Source organism: Poeciliopsis prolifica, unplaced genomic scaffold, assembly GCF_027474105.1.
Source record: "Poeciliopsis prolifica strain line A6 unplaced genomic scaffold, Auburn_PproV2 SCAFFOLD003, whole genome shotgun sequence".
Classification (NCBI taxonomy): domain Eukaryota; kingdom Metazoa; phylum Chordata; class Actinopteri; order Cyprinodontiformes; family Poeciliidae; genus Poeciliopsis; species Poeciliopsis prolifica.
The window spans coordinates 12,944,830-12,961,109 of record NW_026562378.1 but is presented as its reverse complement, the minus strand read 5'-3'; the positions used below and the strand labels follow the sequence as shown (position 1 = coordinate 12,961,109).

Here is a 16,280-nt window from a genome sequence, read left to right as displayed (position 1 = left end):
GTCACTGTACACAGAAGCCAGATTCATATCACAATGAACCGAGAAGAAAGAAGACTGAAATTTCAAGTTGTGTATGTAGACATGGAGAAAAGGATTGTGCTGACACAAATTGTCTTTTTTTTTTTCACAATTACAATCGATATATTTAAAGGGATATCGATTTAAATATATCGATTTTTAAATCGATATATTTAAAAATCGCTTTGAAACCTAAGAACACTGGACAAACTTACACAAACTGTGAAAGAAACTGTGAAAGATCCTTCTAAATTTTTCTGATCTTCCCGTCAAATCAACCTCCAGATGGTGGAAATCAGGACAAATAACCAAGACAACATTCATATCTTCAGGCTACCAGCCTGATCAAGTGAAGAAGCAAACTAATAGGAAATAAGACTGAAAGAAGCGACTGGATATTGAATATAAAATTAGTTTTTGTTCTGTGGTTCATTCTTCATTTGTTATTTTAGGAACAACATTTATTTTTTTTCAGCTTCATAGATCAATACTGGGTATTCAATGTCTGAAATACAAATCAAACTGAATCATTAACTGTCTAATTTAGCATCTTTGCAGTTTTTTTGATTTGGCACACTAGGCAGCGGCTAAATATAACAAACAAAAACTAAAATTAGCTCTGCCTCTGGACTACATGCTGAAAGTCATACACTGTACCGCCACAAAGTCATGTATATGGTGCTTCTTCAGGGTCAAAGGAAGGTTACTCCCTTCAAACTCTGCTTCAAAGTAAAAAAAGTGGTCCATATCTTTCTGCTGGTGTATCCCTACCAGAGGAGTGTTTTTTAACGTTATACTGACCCATTTCACTTTTTGACCTTCCCAACAGCATTTCAAAGGAATCAGAGCTATTATGAGTTCATGGCCAGGTGTTTTATTTTTTTTATGATTCTCTCTGTAATAATGTGAGAGAGTTTGTGACAGCAAAGTTTTCCACTTTGTTTTTTTTCACTTTTAACATCGAATCCTGAGAGCTGGAAGTTACAAAAATCCCCAGAGAGTTGTACGAAGCCACCACACCTGGCAGAGAGTCCGGCTAAGACTCTGACGAGGTACTCTGGACATTTGAGTGACCTGCTAATGATCTAATCTGCTGAGTACAACGGGGTCTGGCCGCGGTGCCGGGGATTAGCACGGCTGCACATAGTTGTGGCTGTACGGCTGTGCCACATCTATTATTTCTGTCCCACGATCGGTGTGAAATCCAACACAAGGTCACTATGGAGGCTGTGTCCCAGGTGACTGGTGTGAGTAGGATTATTCTCTGGTACCGGTCAGACTTCATAAGCTTTAATTAAGGCTGACAGGTGACTGCTTGAACACCAACCTTGGCCTTTGAAGAGATGGAGGGGGACTAAGTGCAAAGAAACATTGCAATAAAGAGGATGGAAGAGGGAAGAGAATATAGTTCACAAATTAAGAGATACAATAAGACTGAAGTCTATCAAAACCAATAAAATATTTTATGCATTGCTCTAGAAACACATATGTTTTTGCAATGAAGGATAAAGCGTAGTTTCAGCGATTTTTATAAAATCAAGATCTGTTAGTTGACTAAAGAAAAGGTCTGGAAGGACAGGATAACAGATTATTTGCACCAATTGAAAGGAAACAAGCCATGCTGCTGAACTGCACTGTCCAGTGGAAAATACACTGATCAGATGAAGGCTTATCTTTGTTCAGGCTGCAGTGCTGTTAATGAATCATGCTGAATGCCGCAGACAGCGCTGAAACCAAACTGTAAAGGCAATTCACACAGGATGATTACCTTCTCCTGGTCACTTTTTCCACCTCTATCATAGCAGCGAGATAACCGAGGTCAGCCAGACCGGATATTAAAGAGAAGTGATCTGACTAAAGATGAACACTCAGGCAGAAAAGGGAAATTTAACAGGGACACACAGTTCAGTGACGTGTCTGGGAGAGAGATGGCCTAATCTGTGGTTTTTAGCAGAGATATTTGAACATTTTCAGATGCCAGGCAGATGTTCATTTTTTCTGTCCCAGGTAATAAATAGATCTGCAAAGTGTTGGAGTTTTCTAACTCAATGTCAAACTTATTCTTACTTGTTCAAATGTGTAATATTTCCATGAATATTTAGATAAATATTCCTCAGAAAGTAGAAAAACTATACCGATTGGGAGGATGGTTGTGTTCACACAGAGTGAAACCTGGATTTAATGTTGTCTTCTGTCAAAATGTAAGGCTGGCAAACTATTTATGTCTTTGTGTCAGTATTGGAGTCCCATTTGATGCAGACAAATAAATCTCACTTAATATCTTAATATTAATAAGTGGCTGTTTTTGAACACAAACTATTAATTTTGATCCTCCTTTTCTGAATCTATCGTTTTTTTTTTTACTGAAGAGCTGTACAGCAGACAACATTTGTCCCAATCTATTCCTTCATTTGTTGCTCATCATGTAATCAAGTGACTCATGTAAGTGGCAAGTAGAACCCATTCCAATTGGCTTACTTGCAAATAAAAATAGGAGTGTTAAATGCCCAAATTAACATTATTATTAACTTAAAGTTAGAGCCCATAATCAAATTTTGTTCAATCTATGAGGAAGAATTATAGAAAGTCTTTGTTTTAGTTAAAAACTAAGGCTCTGTGTTGTTTATAGTTTGTGTTTTCTCATCAGCTCTTAATGGCGGGCTCAGTCAACCAGCTTTTCGCAAAAACTAGAGCAACTTCCTCTGCGCAATGCTGAAACACACTTCATCTCCACCAAACACAAACACCTACGCATAACACACTTACATCGGCACTCCCACCACAGTAATTAGCTCCAGGCATCTCTTCCATATAAGCCGAGGGAGGAAGCAGACTGAATATTTAATGTCATGCTGAAGAGCAAACTATCCCAGTCTTTGGAAGGGGAGGGCATTAGTGGATCCTCACTGAGCCATTAGAGACTGCAGAGTCAGAGCAGTAGCCTAGTTTCCACAGTTTTCCCTCCACATGATTACTTCAGCTGTCTGATCAAAGTAAGGGAAACCTTACTAGTAAGTAAGTAAGGGAAACCTCCTTGATTGTGTCAAGGCGGTTTCCCTTGACACAATCACTGTCCATTCAAAACTGTGGAGACGAGTTCTGCTCCATTTCCAGAGCTTTTCAGAAAACACATAATGTGTTTTATCCAAAATGGTAATTTAATCCTAGTCTGTGAAAAGACATTTATTTTTTTAATTTCTTTTATTATCATCAAATTTAAAAGTTTGGAGTCATCAAACAAACATTTATATCACACAAAGATAACCCAAGTAAATAGTTATGTGAATAAAGTCTTACTCGTGTCCTCAAGCAACATTAGATGCATCTCTGGTCCAACACACCTGAATCCAAATGGTTTAATTCTCAACATATAAGTTCTGCAGAATCCTGATAATGACTCAATGCTTTGACTTTGGTGTTGAAAAACAGATGCAACACGCCAGCTTTCGAGGACTGAAGTTTGACCATTTATTATTTATGCCCAACTCTTCTGCTAATTTGCCTAATAATGATCTTCTATCACCTGCTGAACTTAAATGAGCATTTTTTTTAAACTTTATTTAGACTATGCTTTACTTCAGTTGTAAATAAACTCTGCTGCTCAATGTGACAAGGAAGCAAAAATAGCAGAAATCTGTAAGGGGGAAATACTTTTTTACAGTGCTGGATTTGAAAGGAGAGAAGAACGAGGGCAATCAGGGTGAAGATTCAAATAAAAATTGTAGAGGTGTGACAAAACAAGTCACGACAAGATCATCCTGTACCAGACTTTTCCCTTGTGTCAGGCTGCGTGAAGCGCTGATTCACCTTTGTCTCATTTCATCCTAACTGGATTTGCTTTTTCTCACCACAAGAGCTGAATAAATAAAGGGGTTCACTCAGTGACTCGCTCATTTCATGTTTTTGTCGACAAGCTGAGTCCAAGATGGTATCTCTAATCCTCTTACGACGCTGCTCCAGTCACTTGACAGTATATTCCCTGAGCCTATGCACTGAAAGCCGCCTATTTTCCTACAGAGCAGTCCCTCCGCAGGATACTGGGTCATTTGTTTTGGTTTTTTATTAGAGGCCTCAGCGGAAAAGATAGATGAAATTACGCAGGCGGTAAACAAAGGGGAGAATCCTCTTCTCACCAGGGAAGACAGGAGAGGCCTGCTGCAGCTGCAAGCACATCCTCCCAGGGTTCCAGTCACCTTCTTGGAAACTTCCACCTGAGGACTGTGGTGCAGCTGCTCTCCACATTTTATAGTTCCTCCCTTTTTATTTCACCTGCACTGTGTCTCAATAAGCTGTCTTTCGCCTTGTTTGTAAAAATTGACAGAAAATATGCATTCTTTAAATTCTGGGTCACAAACAGATTAAAAGGAAACATCTGATTGTTATTTATTAAATCTGTTTCAAATGCATATTTATCACTTTGGTGTGGAGTGAGTGGCTCGCAGAGTAAATAATTTTTCATTTAGTGCAGCCAAGTGGCTCAAAGAGCAACGGAGAAGCAATAAGACTTGAGCGATTAGTCCAACACCTGCTGATAGTACGTTTCTGTTTTTGGTGTTTTTAAGAAGTCTAATGAGTGTAAAAAAAGGTGGAGAACTACAACACATGTTACATGTCAAGGTTTCTCATTATTTCCCACACAAAAGTATGATTATTTGAAAAATGCATTGTCTGATTTGCTGGAGTTATAAGTTATTTTAGAATAGGCTTTGATCTAACCAGCAACATTAACATCCTTTAAAACGCAGATGATGTTCTATGTAGATGACATCCTCTACAATCCTGTAGGCAGCTTCTTTACTCCAGAAAAGCCCAATCGTATGTGGTGAAAACTTTAACTAATGAATTTTTAATGTGGTTGAAAAATTATCAGCAGTTTTTAATTGCAGTCTAAATGTTCTCATGTATTCCTGAAGCAGAAAATAAAGTGGTTCAAAGCAATTTTGACTTCGCTCCAAAGAGCAACACGGAGGTTTTGTTCTCCTCATTTGCCAAATTTCACCTTGCCCGACAGTTTTCTCTTTCCCACCTCAAACCGGGAGCAGAAGCCTGAGCCTCTCCACTCAGGCTCACTACTGTCGAGTGAGGAGAAGTCAGGGAGATGGATTGCCAAGCTTGAGGCGACTCACAGGATGTGTCCTTTAAAAAGTGTGAAGGTGGTGCAAAAACGATGAGCAACAAAGGCACAGTGCATGAATTGCTTTGCATCCGGTGGTTTCCAGCATTGTATACTAAGCTGTGAATGCAACATGCGAAGGTTAAATTTGATTTATGGGATTTGAAATATTTAGTTTAATCAAATTAAAACGTGAAATGATGAACATCATGCATTCATGTTTGATATACATACATATATATGTGTGTGTGTGTGTGTGTGTGTGTGTGCGTGTGTGCGTGTGTGTGTGTGTGGGGTGTGTGTGTGGTGTGTGTGTGTGTGTGTGTGTGTGTGTGTGTGTGTGTGTGTGTGTGTGTGTGTAAATGTAATCTAACAATGGTTTCTGAAATTCCCAAAGGTGTCTATGCGCACAGTCTGAAGTCTTTTAAAGTACTTGTCGGTGCTCTTAAGGGGACTGAAACATTTTTTTTCCAGTATGGTGAAAGGATGAGAAAAGGAGTAAAGGTGACATTGTGAAAAATGAGGACATGGGAGAGAAATAAATTGAGTGTTTCTGATAACAACCAGAAAAACGTACCAACCCTGGTCAGAACCCTCCATTAAGCTTGTACTGTCTTAGAAACACTCAGTGTTGTGTGTCAAAGGTTGACATTTAGTTGGGAAGTGTGTATTTTGCCCATAATGAGGCCCTTTTGAGATGTGCTGAATGAAAATACATGTTTGTACGTTCAATGTATTTAAGACACTGAACTATATCTAAAAAGACAAACTATCTAAGTACGTCAATACTTGTTTCTATCTGAAGGTAATTTACTTAGAATGATTAAAACGTTTTGAAAAGCATTAGAAAGCCTTAATTAAGAGCTGATTTGTTCTGAGAAATTCAGTAGACATATCAATTTGTGATAATTTCTCACACACGTAACGATAACAGAATAATTTTCATGACCTTTAGGCAATTTAAATTCAGCAACAAATGTGAGAGAATCTTGACTTGAGAATATTTGCAGTTTTGTTTCTGGCAGAAAAGAGTTTTTGTGTAATTACAAGAAAGTATCGTGTGAGGTGAAGTGGGCCAGACACATTGGTGAACCATGTGTTGTCTGTACACTGCTGAGACCTAAAGAGACTCAGGTCATATAAACAGCTGAGTAAAGCTGCGGTAAACCTCACTGTGTGTGTGCAGCCTTCCTTCTAGTCTGGAGGAAAAGAAAAACACACAAACAACCTGCATGGCTGAGCTCCACTAATGGAATAAGTACAGCCTCCTCTGAGACCTCTCCTACTTATACGAGTTATACAGTATTTTTAAAAATTTGAAAAGCAGTGATGGATCACTACATACATGACACACTTTTACTAAAATTACACTTATTGGAATCTTTGTCCTCAGTACTTCTATTCTTGTTTGCAAACTAAAGTTTGCTGATTTCTATTTATTTCAAGATATCTGTAAGAATTGCTTTCTTCTGCATCAGACCAAAGTTATTTTTGAAGCGATTTTTACTTTTTCTTTTTGTCTGAGGCTTAAAATTATTTGTGAATGTTACAGCATCTACAAATGTGTAGAAAGGTAATGCTCACCACATTTAGAAGTGTTGAGACATGGTCGTGGTTTTAGACTGCAACATTAATATGTGAACATATTTATAATGAATAGGCTAAAACATTATGTGGCACAATCACAAATTTTAGCACAGAAAATTATAGTTTGTATAATATGGTGTTCCTCATGAATATCCGTATATCTTTTTTGTTGCAGAGTAATGGCTTTTTTCCATGTCTTTTTATTAATATTCTAACTGTCTTCATGATGTGCGAGGCTCCATCATGCGGCTGCATCCAGACCGAATGCCTGAAATGACAAAACTGCATATGGCGGTGTCTGCTGACACATAATTAGCATTCAACAATGTCCCTGTCTGTGGTGGTGCAGCAGCCCAGCGAGGTCAGCGTTTACTACAAAGAGCAGATGTCGCCGGTTTCCTGTGACACGATTGGGTGTCAGCATCGAGTGGAGAGAGTTACCTCGGCAGCTTACAGTGAAACAGGAGGTGCCTGCTCAAATCCTCAGTTCCACTGAGTAAATTAAAGAAAGATAAGCTCAAGACTCAGGTGTAATTAAATTAAAAAATACAGTACGTTGGTTAGATAAGAAGTATTGCAGTTACTTTATCTAAAGCTAGCTTTAAATTAAACATGAAGCTGTAAATTTACTCCATGTAAAATCACCTATACATGGAGTAGATTTACTTCATGTATAGGAATACATGTGTACTCCATGTACTCCATGTAAAGTTTGCATAATTTGAAAGTAAATCCTGAAGAAACTTCAGTGAATGCTTAATAAGTATTTCGTATTCGAACCTGTTTTGTCTTGCAAAGGAAATAAACAAAAAATAGTTTGAATAATTTCATTCTATTTTTTCTGACAGAAACATGAGACTTTCTTCCAATTTAAACCTTATTGCTATAACGTTTCATAGTTTAAATGCAAAAAGCCAAACATGACACACTTTTGATCTGCTGTGTTTCTTATATTGTCTTTGTATACGTAATATATATGCAACATTTAAAGTCTAGATTGTGATGTTGGAGACATTTTAAGCATTCAGCAAGTTTGAGTGATTAAATTTTCAACAGTGCAGACTGAGTGTCTGCATAGCATAGAATGAGATTAAATAATGTCAGAATTTGTACATGTAAAAAGTCTAAATATATGTTTAGTGTTTGTGGCATCTCTAAATGACAATTCTCATTCTAACATTTTTTGATATGTTCAAAAAATTAGTGGCAGTCATTGTTAGGTAAAAACTAGCCACTTGTTCTATGCTTTGCTTCGTACAGCGTAGAAGAAAAGCTGTACAAAGTTTGAAGGTTTAAATTTTACCCAGTCGCTAATGTTTGGCTGTGACATGTGTAATGCTCCAGTTACACATTATAAAGCTTAGCAGAAATTGCCATCCTACCTTCTGGAGGATGGTAATCTACCATCCTCCAGTACAGAGCTGAATAACGCCGCTGTTAATGTTAATTTAGTCCATGTTGAATGTTAATTCAAATTGTCATTGTTCACAACTCCTCCTTCTGTTTGCTAATTGTCTGACCAGAGAAATCCAGCTCAATGGAAGGAATCCTAAACGGACCACTAGAGGGAGATGAGAATTAGTGGAACTGCGCAGGAAGGCATTGGCCTGGTTAGGTTAGTTGGAAATCAAATTATTTTAATACTGGAAATAGCATATGTTTGTATCCACCATCACTGAAACACATGCCAGATGTGCAATGGTGTAAAGGTGGAATAATAAAATATGACAGATTGTGTCTTTGATAACAGCAGAATAAGCTTGACTTGATTTCCTGCAATTTAATGTTGCCACATTAAATAATGTCTTTTGCTTTCACTTCTTTTTCCATGCAGTCCCACTGGCCTCACCTTTCTGTATCTACCCGCAAAAGTACCCAAGCATCAATTCTAAAATTATCTTAACTGGTCCCATTGTGAAAGGCCTTCCTTTCAGTGTAGTCATGACAACAAATTCACCAGGCAGCAATTATAGAAAGGGCTGCGCCACTGGATGCCTGTCAGAAACTATTTCCTTCTGTACCATTTCCTTTTTTTTCCTTTCGACTGTTACATCCATCCGTCTCAGAGCACGAGTCGACTGTGGTTCTGATTCTGTCAGGTATTTCTGTTTAAGTAGGAGGTGATGGTCAAAACTGTTAGCTGGAAAGCCACATAGCACATGTGCTGTGCTTTATCTCCAAACTGTCAGTTCCATGATAAAAATCTGTGATGAGGAAACAGATTTTACACAATGTGAAAATAAAATGTGCTGAGCTTCGGATTAAGAGTAACTGCCAACCGTCCAACACGGCAATAAAGGTCGCACAAGGATGGACCTGCATTGCGGATCCATTGCATTTTTAAAATGATGGGATCTTTAGCATAACTGATATGCAACGTATAAATATCCCACTGCAACTTGAACCATCTATATTTCATCCTCTGTATATGAAACAGCTGGTGTTTATTTTGAATGATTCAGTAGGAGTGGGTGGGCAAGGAGACAGGAACAGCTCCTGCCTGACCACTGAAACCCAAACTGGACACGCTCACACACGTCCGCTCATGCAGAGTATCTCCAGTGGCAAAAGAGTTGAAAATTCCTCTTAATGCTTCCCAGACTCAAATATTTTCTGTCCAGCTGCTTTGCACTCTGCAGGCCACCCGGCTCCACGACACCCACTCACCCTGAGCGGTAAAATAAGGTGAGAAATACATAATGCAGAAAGAAGGCCAAGGAAAGGAGATGTTTGAAGTGCAGAGTGTGGTGTATAATGTATTCATCCGTGATGTACGGGTACTGAGAAGCCCAAAGGCAACAGGCAGAAAAGAAACTTTAGAAGTGACCTATTTTTCTTATACACCTCACTGAAATGTTAAGAAAAGAAAGAAAGAAGGAAACAAAGAACAAATGAAAGAAGGAAAGAACGGGAGACAGAAAAAATTTGACATTTACAACGAGAGCAGTTAAGGGGGATGTAACCTTTAAAATGAACATTCATTCAGAGCTTAAATGTCCAGAAAACCAAAATAAAACTCTCATTAGAAGTGAGTCCTTTGATGCAGGAGAGCACATGATACTTACATGCACTCAGCTATGATTTGCATTCTGTGCATGCACTTACAGTGGAATATGAGAGCTGAGCAGAGAGTGCAAAAAACTCGTGAAACATAATTGGCAAAGAGGGCAAACAACAGCAGTCGGCTGAATGCAGCACGTGTGGCGAACTGGACCCTGACCTTAAAAATTTAAATAGCAAACTGTGCATATGATGAGACCACGGTCATCCCCGCTCTCGTAATTTTCCTGTATTCGTTCACTGAGATACATGCACATGTAAACACAGGCGCACCGTGACAGAAAGCAGCAGTGATTACACAAATCTCCTGATGGGAAAACTGCAGCATCCTCAACGTACTGACAGTTTCCATGGTGACGTGAGGCTTTTTCCATATTTGCATAACAGATTCATTCACAAAAAAAAAAAAAAATCACAAGACACAAGGAAACACAGGCCAGGAGACACATGTTCACCCACTGGGAGTTATCTACAAATCTCCCCAGCGGCTGGCAGATGAGCAGCAACAAAGCAGTGAGTTCGGCTAACATCAAGCGGCCGGCTCTTCTGATTTATGGAAGAAATCTGTGTAAGCAGTATTAGTCAGCTATGAATTTGACAGGCTGCTTGCTGAGACATCTCTGAACACCACATCCAGTCCCACCTACATCCCACAGACTTGATTTGATTACAGAGAAACGGCGACTTATCAATGTCCAAAGCAGGAACTGAAGTTCCAAAATGTCTACATGAGACATTTCTGAACGAGCCAGTTTATTTAGTTAAAATAAATGACTAACCAGGTCATTTTGCAGGTGAAATGCTTAACTTTAGGTGAAGCATGACTTCTGATCTAGAACATTTGAAACTTCTTTTACGTTTTCTTTTAATTAGTAATTATTCAGTAAAAAAACAAAAAAAAAGACTAGTGCAGCCTCAATCCATCCTCTACACTAATCCCTAATTTTAAAGTTTCTCTAATCTACAAAAAATGTAAAGGATTCAAATAACAGAAAGGTGATTTTCTTTTTGCCAGCCTCTACCGATGACCAAAGTACTTAGCTACTCTATATCACTGCATATTGGTACTTACTTATTAGTAGGTATTTTGATTAAATATGGACAAAAATAGCAAAACAATCTTCTAATATCAATGTTTGTTTTAACCACAGCAACATTTTCTTTCTGAAAATTATGGGCAGACTATAAAAAAAATTAAAAGATTGAATGTCGACACACCTTTGACTTTACTTTTTATAAAGATAAAACAGTGTGTGCATAAGTATCTCTCTTAATGGAAACTTTCTGCCCTCCATATCTGAAAGTCTGCAACAATTACAACAAAAATACCCTTGCTTCCAGTATAATTTTAAAAATCATACAAAAGCCAAATTTCTTGGTGTGTATCGCACAAAAACTTCCTCTTTGTGAATACAACCCAGAACCATTTCTTTGCAGGTGATTCTGAGCATCTCTGTGATTCAGAGGCTTTCTATATTATTTATATGGTAACATTTGAGGAAAGAAAACGGAGAACAGACGTAATTTTCAGTGGACGCAAACAAATGGTCAAAGTTTATTTAAGACTGATGCAAGCTTCAATTATAGCAGGGCTTCACTGACAAGAATAATTTATCACGGAAAAAACCCCACATAGATAAAAAATATTTTCCTCTTAAATATTTAAGATGTGTGCGCATTCGTTAAAGCTTATTACGTTTTTAATTATGATCATAATCTGTATGTTGGAATAAATAATAGAACATAAAGCAATAAACGTTTTGTTTGTGACAGTTAGTGAAGAAATGTTGGCTCGCTGCATTCACTCAGAGCTGTCTTTGATAGCACTAACATTACAACGAGAAACAACCCTGATTTCCATTCTGCTGTCGTCCTCGTCTAACTACCCCAGCTGCGTAAAGTGGAAATGACAGAGAAAATGATTTGCAATAAGAACAAAACCCTTAACAATAAAAGGATGTGTCTATGAGAGTTGCAGTGCCGGGATGTTAAAGCTGGGATGTTCTCCAGTAAGAAAAACAACAACCTGTAGGATAAGAGTAGCTGTTGCTTAACCATGACAGATAAAGGCATAATTTAAAAAAATAAAAAATCATAATATCATCTCATAAATGCAAGTGTTGACTTTAGTTTCCCAGACAAAGTCTGAAGCGTAGAGCAACTCGTCCTGACTAAAAGCCTAAACAGATGTCAGACTGGTGGATGACGCTCCACACGCTGCCTATATCCATCCAGCCTGCTGTAAACTGGCCGACAGTCAAGCATGCTGGCTCAGCCAATCGCTGCCATACATGGACATACCGACCCTGCAATACAACATGCAGAGAAAGGCAACTTCTGTCCTTCCTGACCCCCGCTGTGGTCAAGCCTGTGTTTCTGAGGAGTAAATAATGATCATTGCCACCTATTTAAACTGGTTCTCGTTAATCTCATCATTTATCGCCTCACTTTTCCTGCCTTCGCGACCAATGTACCTGATCTAACCTTCCTGCAGACTGGGTTAGCAGCACTTTATTGCTTGTCCAATGGGCAGTAACAGTGCTTCACTTTATGAAAGAAATCAATCAGGGAGCAGTTTTAATTTGCAGCAGTTATCCTTCCCACTACTAATCTGCTTTTTCTCCTGCTGCTGCAGCTGGTGCCTACAAGCTATCGTAATGTGCTAAAGAAAAGCTGCAGGGTGTGAGCCCCTTTATTTCTCTGCTTTAAACGTCTGAATAAAGTCGTATAGTCACTGCAGTTGTGGTACCCTTTGTAAAAACGGTGTTGTAAAAAATGATGCCATCCAACATGTGTAAGTAAACATCTCGGAAAACTACACAGGATTAAAATCCTGACCTTTATGTCTGCCCACTTACATAGACACAAGTACAAGCTGGGGGAAAAAAATGGAAAAAAAGCATTAAAATGCATAATTTCAACAAAAAATAAAATAAAATAAAATAAATAAAACTTAAGTAAATAAATTAATACTGTCATGAAGCTTTCAGAAAATGTTCTTTAATGACTTTCAATAGATAGAAAAATATTCAGGACTTAACTAGATTTTTATGCATTCACTTTTGCTAAAAGGTACTTCAGCAAAATGTGAGTTTGGGGAATTTAAAGGGTTTAATTCTTCATGAAAGCCTTTTCTCAAAATTAATCTTAGTTCAAAATCCAAATTACAAATAAAACAATTTAAGAACTTCTTTAGATTTTCTTTTGGTTTTTTTTGTTTGTGTTTGGTAACAAAATCATAACAATGATTTTTACAAGAAGGGCCTGTTAGCTAGGAAATTGATATTTTTCTATTTAGCTGACAGCTAGCTGTGTTTTACAGCTACCTGCCATTTGGCACTTTATTTTTTGTCATTTCTGTTCCCAGACTTCAGCTGCTAAATGTTTCAACTTGTGCATTTTAAAATCAAATCGTCCCCTTTTATTTTGCAAACTTTAAAAAGTCCTTCAAGTCCATCTTATCATTTTAAATATAATCATTAATATCTGTAAAGCACACTCTTCTTTGTGACAAAATGCATTTGGATGCGTCTACTGTTTCCTTTTGTACCGCAGAAGGATTTCCAAATATCTCCTCAATCACTTTTAGGTATTACACATTGAAAGTAAAACCTCCCACTGAGATTAGAAAGCAAATCCTCACAGATTTGGCAGCAGAGTTGTTGGCATCATTCAATGAAGCAGGGTTGCCACGGGAAAACGCTGGGGATTTCTGACAAATACTTATTTTAAACTAGGGAGAAGCTTGATTAACAGTCTCTAATAAGCAATCCTTTCTATTTATTTATTTATTTTATCAAAGAAGTGCTTGGCTTAAAACCCACAGAACTGACCTCGTGAGGATCAGTGTTACACAACACCATCGTAAAAAGCGAAAAGAAAAAAAAAAGACTGAGATGTGCTGTTTCCATCACATCTTTGGTTTGTAGAAAAACAAAACGGAATGGCGTCTGTTCTGGTCTGGCTTGTAACACAAAGTAACTTATTGTTTTTTTTTTTTTTGGCGGCACACAAAAGTCATCTAGAAACCAGATCATCTTTATTTCCATATCCTTCGTGCAATGTGCTGAGCAAAACGAGCATTTAAAAATAGAGTGGATGGAGATGTTCTAATGGTCTGAGCAAAACAAAATAATTCAGGGCAATCAGATCCTGCCAGAACTCTTGACACCGATTAACCCTCAATCCACACTTTGAGTAACTGCAAACTATTTCTGCCCAGCAGCTGCACTCACCTGGTTCTCAGGCTCTATTCCCATTCACTTTGTATAATAATGCATGGCTTTAATCACACAAAGTCCAGTTTGCAATGGCTCTGCAACATTTGCTGCAAGGTTTTCCCATAACAGCAGCAGTGTCATTTTAAAGGCTATGCAAAGCATGAGCCTCCACATATATCTGAGAGTTAATTGTGGCTCTTTCATTATATTGAAATAGAATTAATTGCTGTTACAAAGTGCCTGTTTCAGTATTAACTCGCAGGGGAACAATTGTCAGCCATAAAACCTCAGGCACGTTTTAAACATTCTTGGCTGCAGTAAAGACTAGTTGTGGTCTACTGAGACTGGAAACAACGTGACTCAATCAAAGTGTTGGAAATCTTTAATTTTAAACAAATAAACGTCTCAAAGCACCAGCCTATTTGTTACTTACAATGACTTGGGTTTTTATGGCATGTATGCTGCCTCGTAAAAGTATTCACACCCATTGAACTAATTAATGATTTGTTATGTTACAAGAATAAACTTTGATGTATTGTTGATTTTATGTGACACAGCGGAGCCAGTGAGCCATACTGGTGCACAGCTCCCAGTTATGACGCATCAAGCAGACTTTAATTCTCTGTTGTTTATTATTAGGCTAATATTCTGGCAAAAGGGAAATAAAATGCCAAAATACCCACATTTCAAGCAACACCTGATAGAATAAAGCTTGAATTCCAAATAAATACAAAAACAGAGGATTTTGTTGAGAGTTTGTTTATATCCACATATATCTCATTTATAACCAGTCCAGTAAATACATTTCTTTTTCAAGTATTGCCTTTGTTGCTCTGTTGGATTCAGGTCTGGGCTTTGACTGGGCCATTCTAAAACGTCTACCTGTTCTGTTGTTGCTCTATCAATTTTATGTTTTCAACGAACAGGACTTTGTTTAGTTTGCTTCACTGGTGACGTCCCAGTCACCTCTGACAATTTCCCTGTCCTTGTTGAGGAAGAGCATTCCCACAGCACTAGACTGCCACCACCATGTTTTAACATAGGGGAAATGTGTTGAGAACAATGTGAAGTGTTGGTTTCCACCAAATATTCCACCTTGCTTCAAGGCTGGAAAGTTCAATCTCACTGTTTCTTCTGTGATATTTTTTAATATAAATCTGAGGCCTTGACTGAACAGCTCTATTTACACTGACATGAAATTACACACAGGTAGAGTAATTAATGCATTGCACCAGAATACCAAAATACAGGCGACAAACAAATGTGTGCAACTCTTTAAAGATTTTTATATGTAAGATATTGAATACAAGAAAGGAAAAAGTCTGCTTTTCTTCCACCTTCCAACTATACTTTGTGTTAGTCAGTGTGATAGCATGTGGAGCAGAACTGTGAATATTATTGCTACTATCATTTTCACAGGTGAACACGTCACAATATTCAGGGTCTAAGACTTTGAACAAGAGAACCCAATTCTGCAATCAACTTTCTTGCTGTGAAGCAATTATAACTAACTAATTAACCATAGGTGTTGGCATAGACTATTTTTTAAATTAACCAATTAACCAATATGATATAGTCAGGTTAATAGATTTTTATGATCCTATGCTAGTTTCAGAGTAATGGGACAATAAGACTTCCCAATCACTTTCAGTCTGAGCCACTGAGACAATAGTGGCTGAAAAATACAATAGTTGTTTTATTGTTTCTCAATAAAACAACAACGGAGTCAAGCCATTCATGCATTTAATTTAATTCACACACATCAGTTCACAAAGCCTGAAACTATCAGCATTAGCTGCTGCCATTGAACGTCTTACTCATTGTAATATTGAGACTTAGAATCAAAAGAAACAGCAAGATGAGGTTTTTTTTTTATTTTTGATATTTGCATTTTCAGTTTCAATGAAAGAGTTAAATCAAATAATCTTCTTAACATTCTCTTCATAAAATAAAATAACATTTTTTAAAGTGAGCTCTTTGTAAAACTGCTTTTCTTGACAAAATATTTGATGAAACTCTGTCACCATTAAACTTCAGTCAAGTACCAAAAGGGATGAACGTCTTAGAGGAAATAGGAAGCTTTCGTATTTTATTTCCATTAATGGTAATGTTATCAAATCCTACTGTTGCGCTATCGATATTGCATCTGTTTGTTAAAAAAACATTGCATAGTTTTGGTTTTATCAGCCCACTTTAGACCGATGTGCAGCCCGTATGTCGCTGTGACCCACATTTCACAGCAGATCGAGGAAAGGTGGCGTCCCTCTGACTAGTGTCTGGTA

At 37.7% G+C, this 16,280-nt stretch overlaps 1 protein-coding gene across 1 annotated transcript in view; it reads right to left on the bottom strand.

Moving 5' to 3' along the window:
- Window positions 1–16,280, bottom strand: part of LOC129355711 (potassium voltage-gated channel subfamily B member 1-like) — a 40,006-nt gene that overhangs the window by 8,689 nt on the left and 15,037 nt on the right. The window lies entirely within an intron of this gene.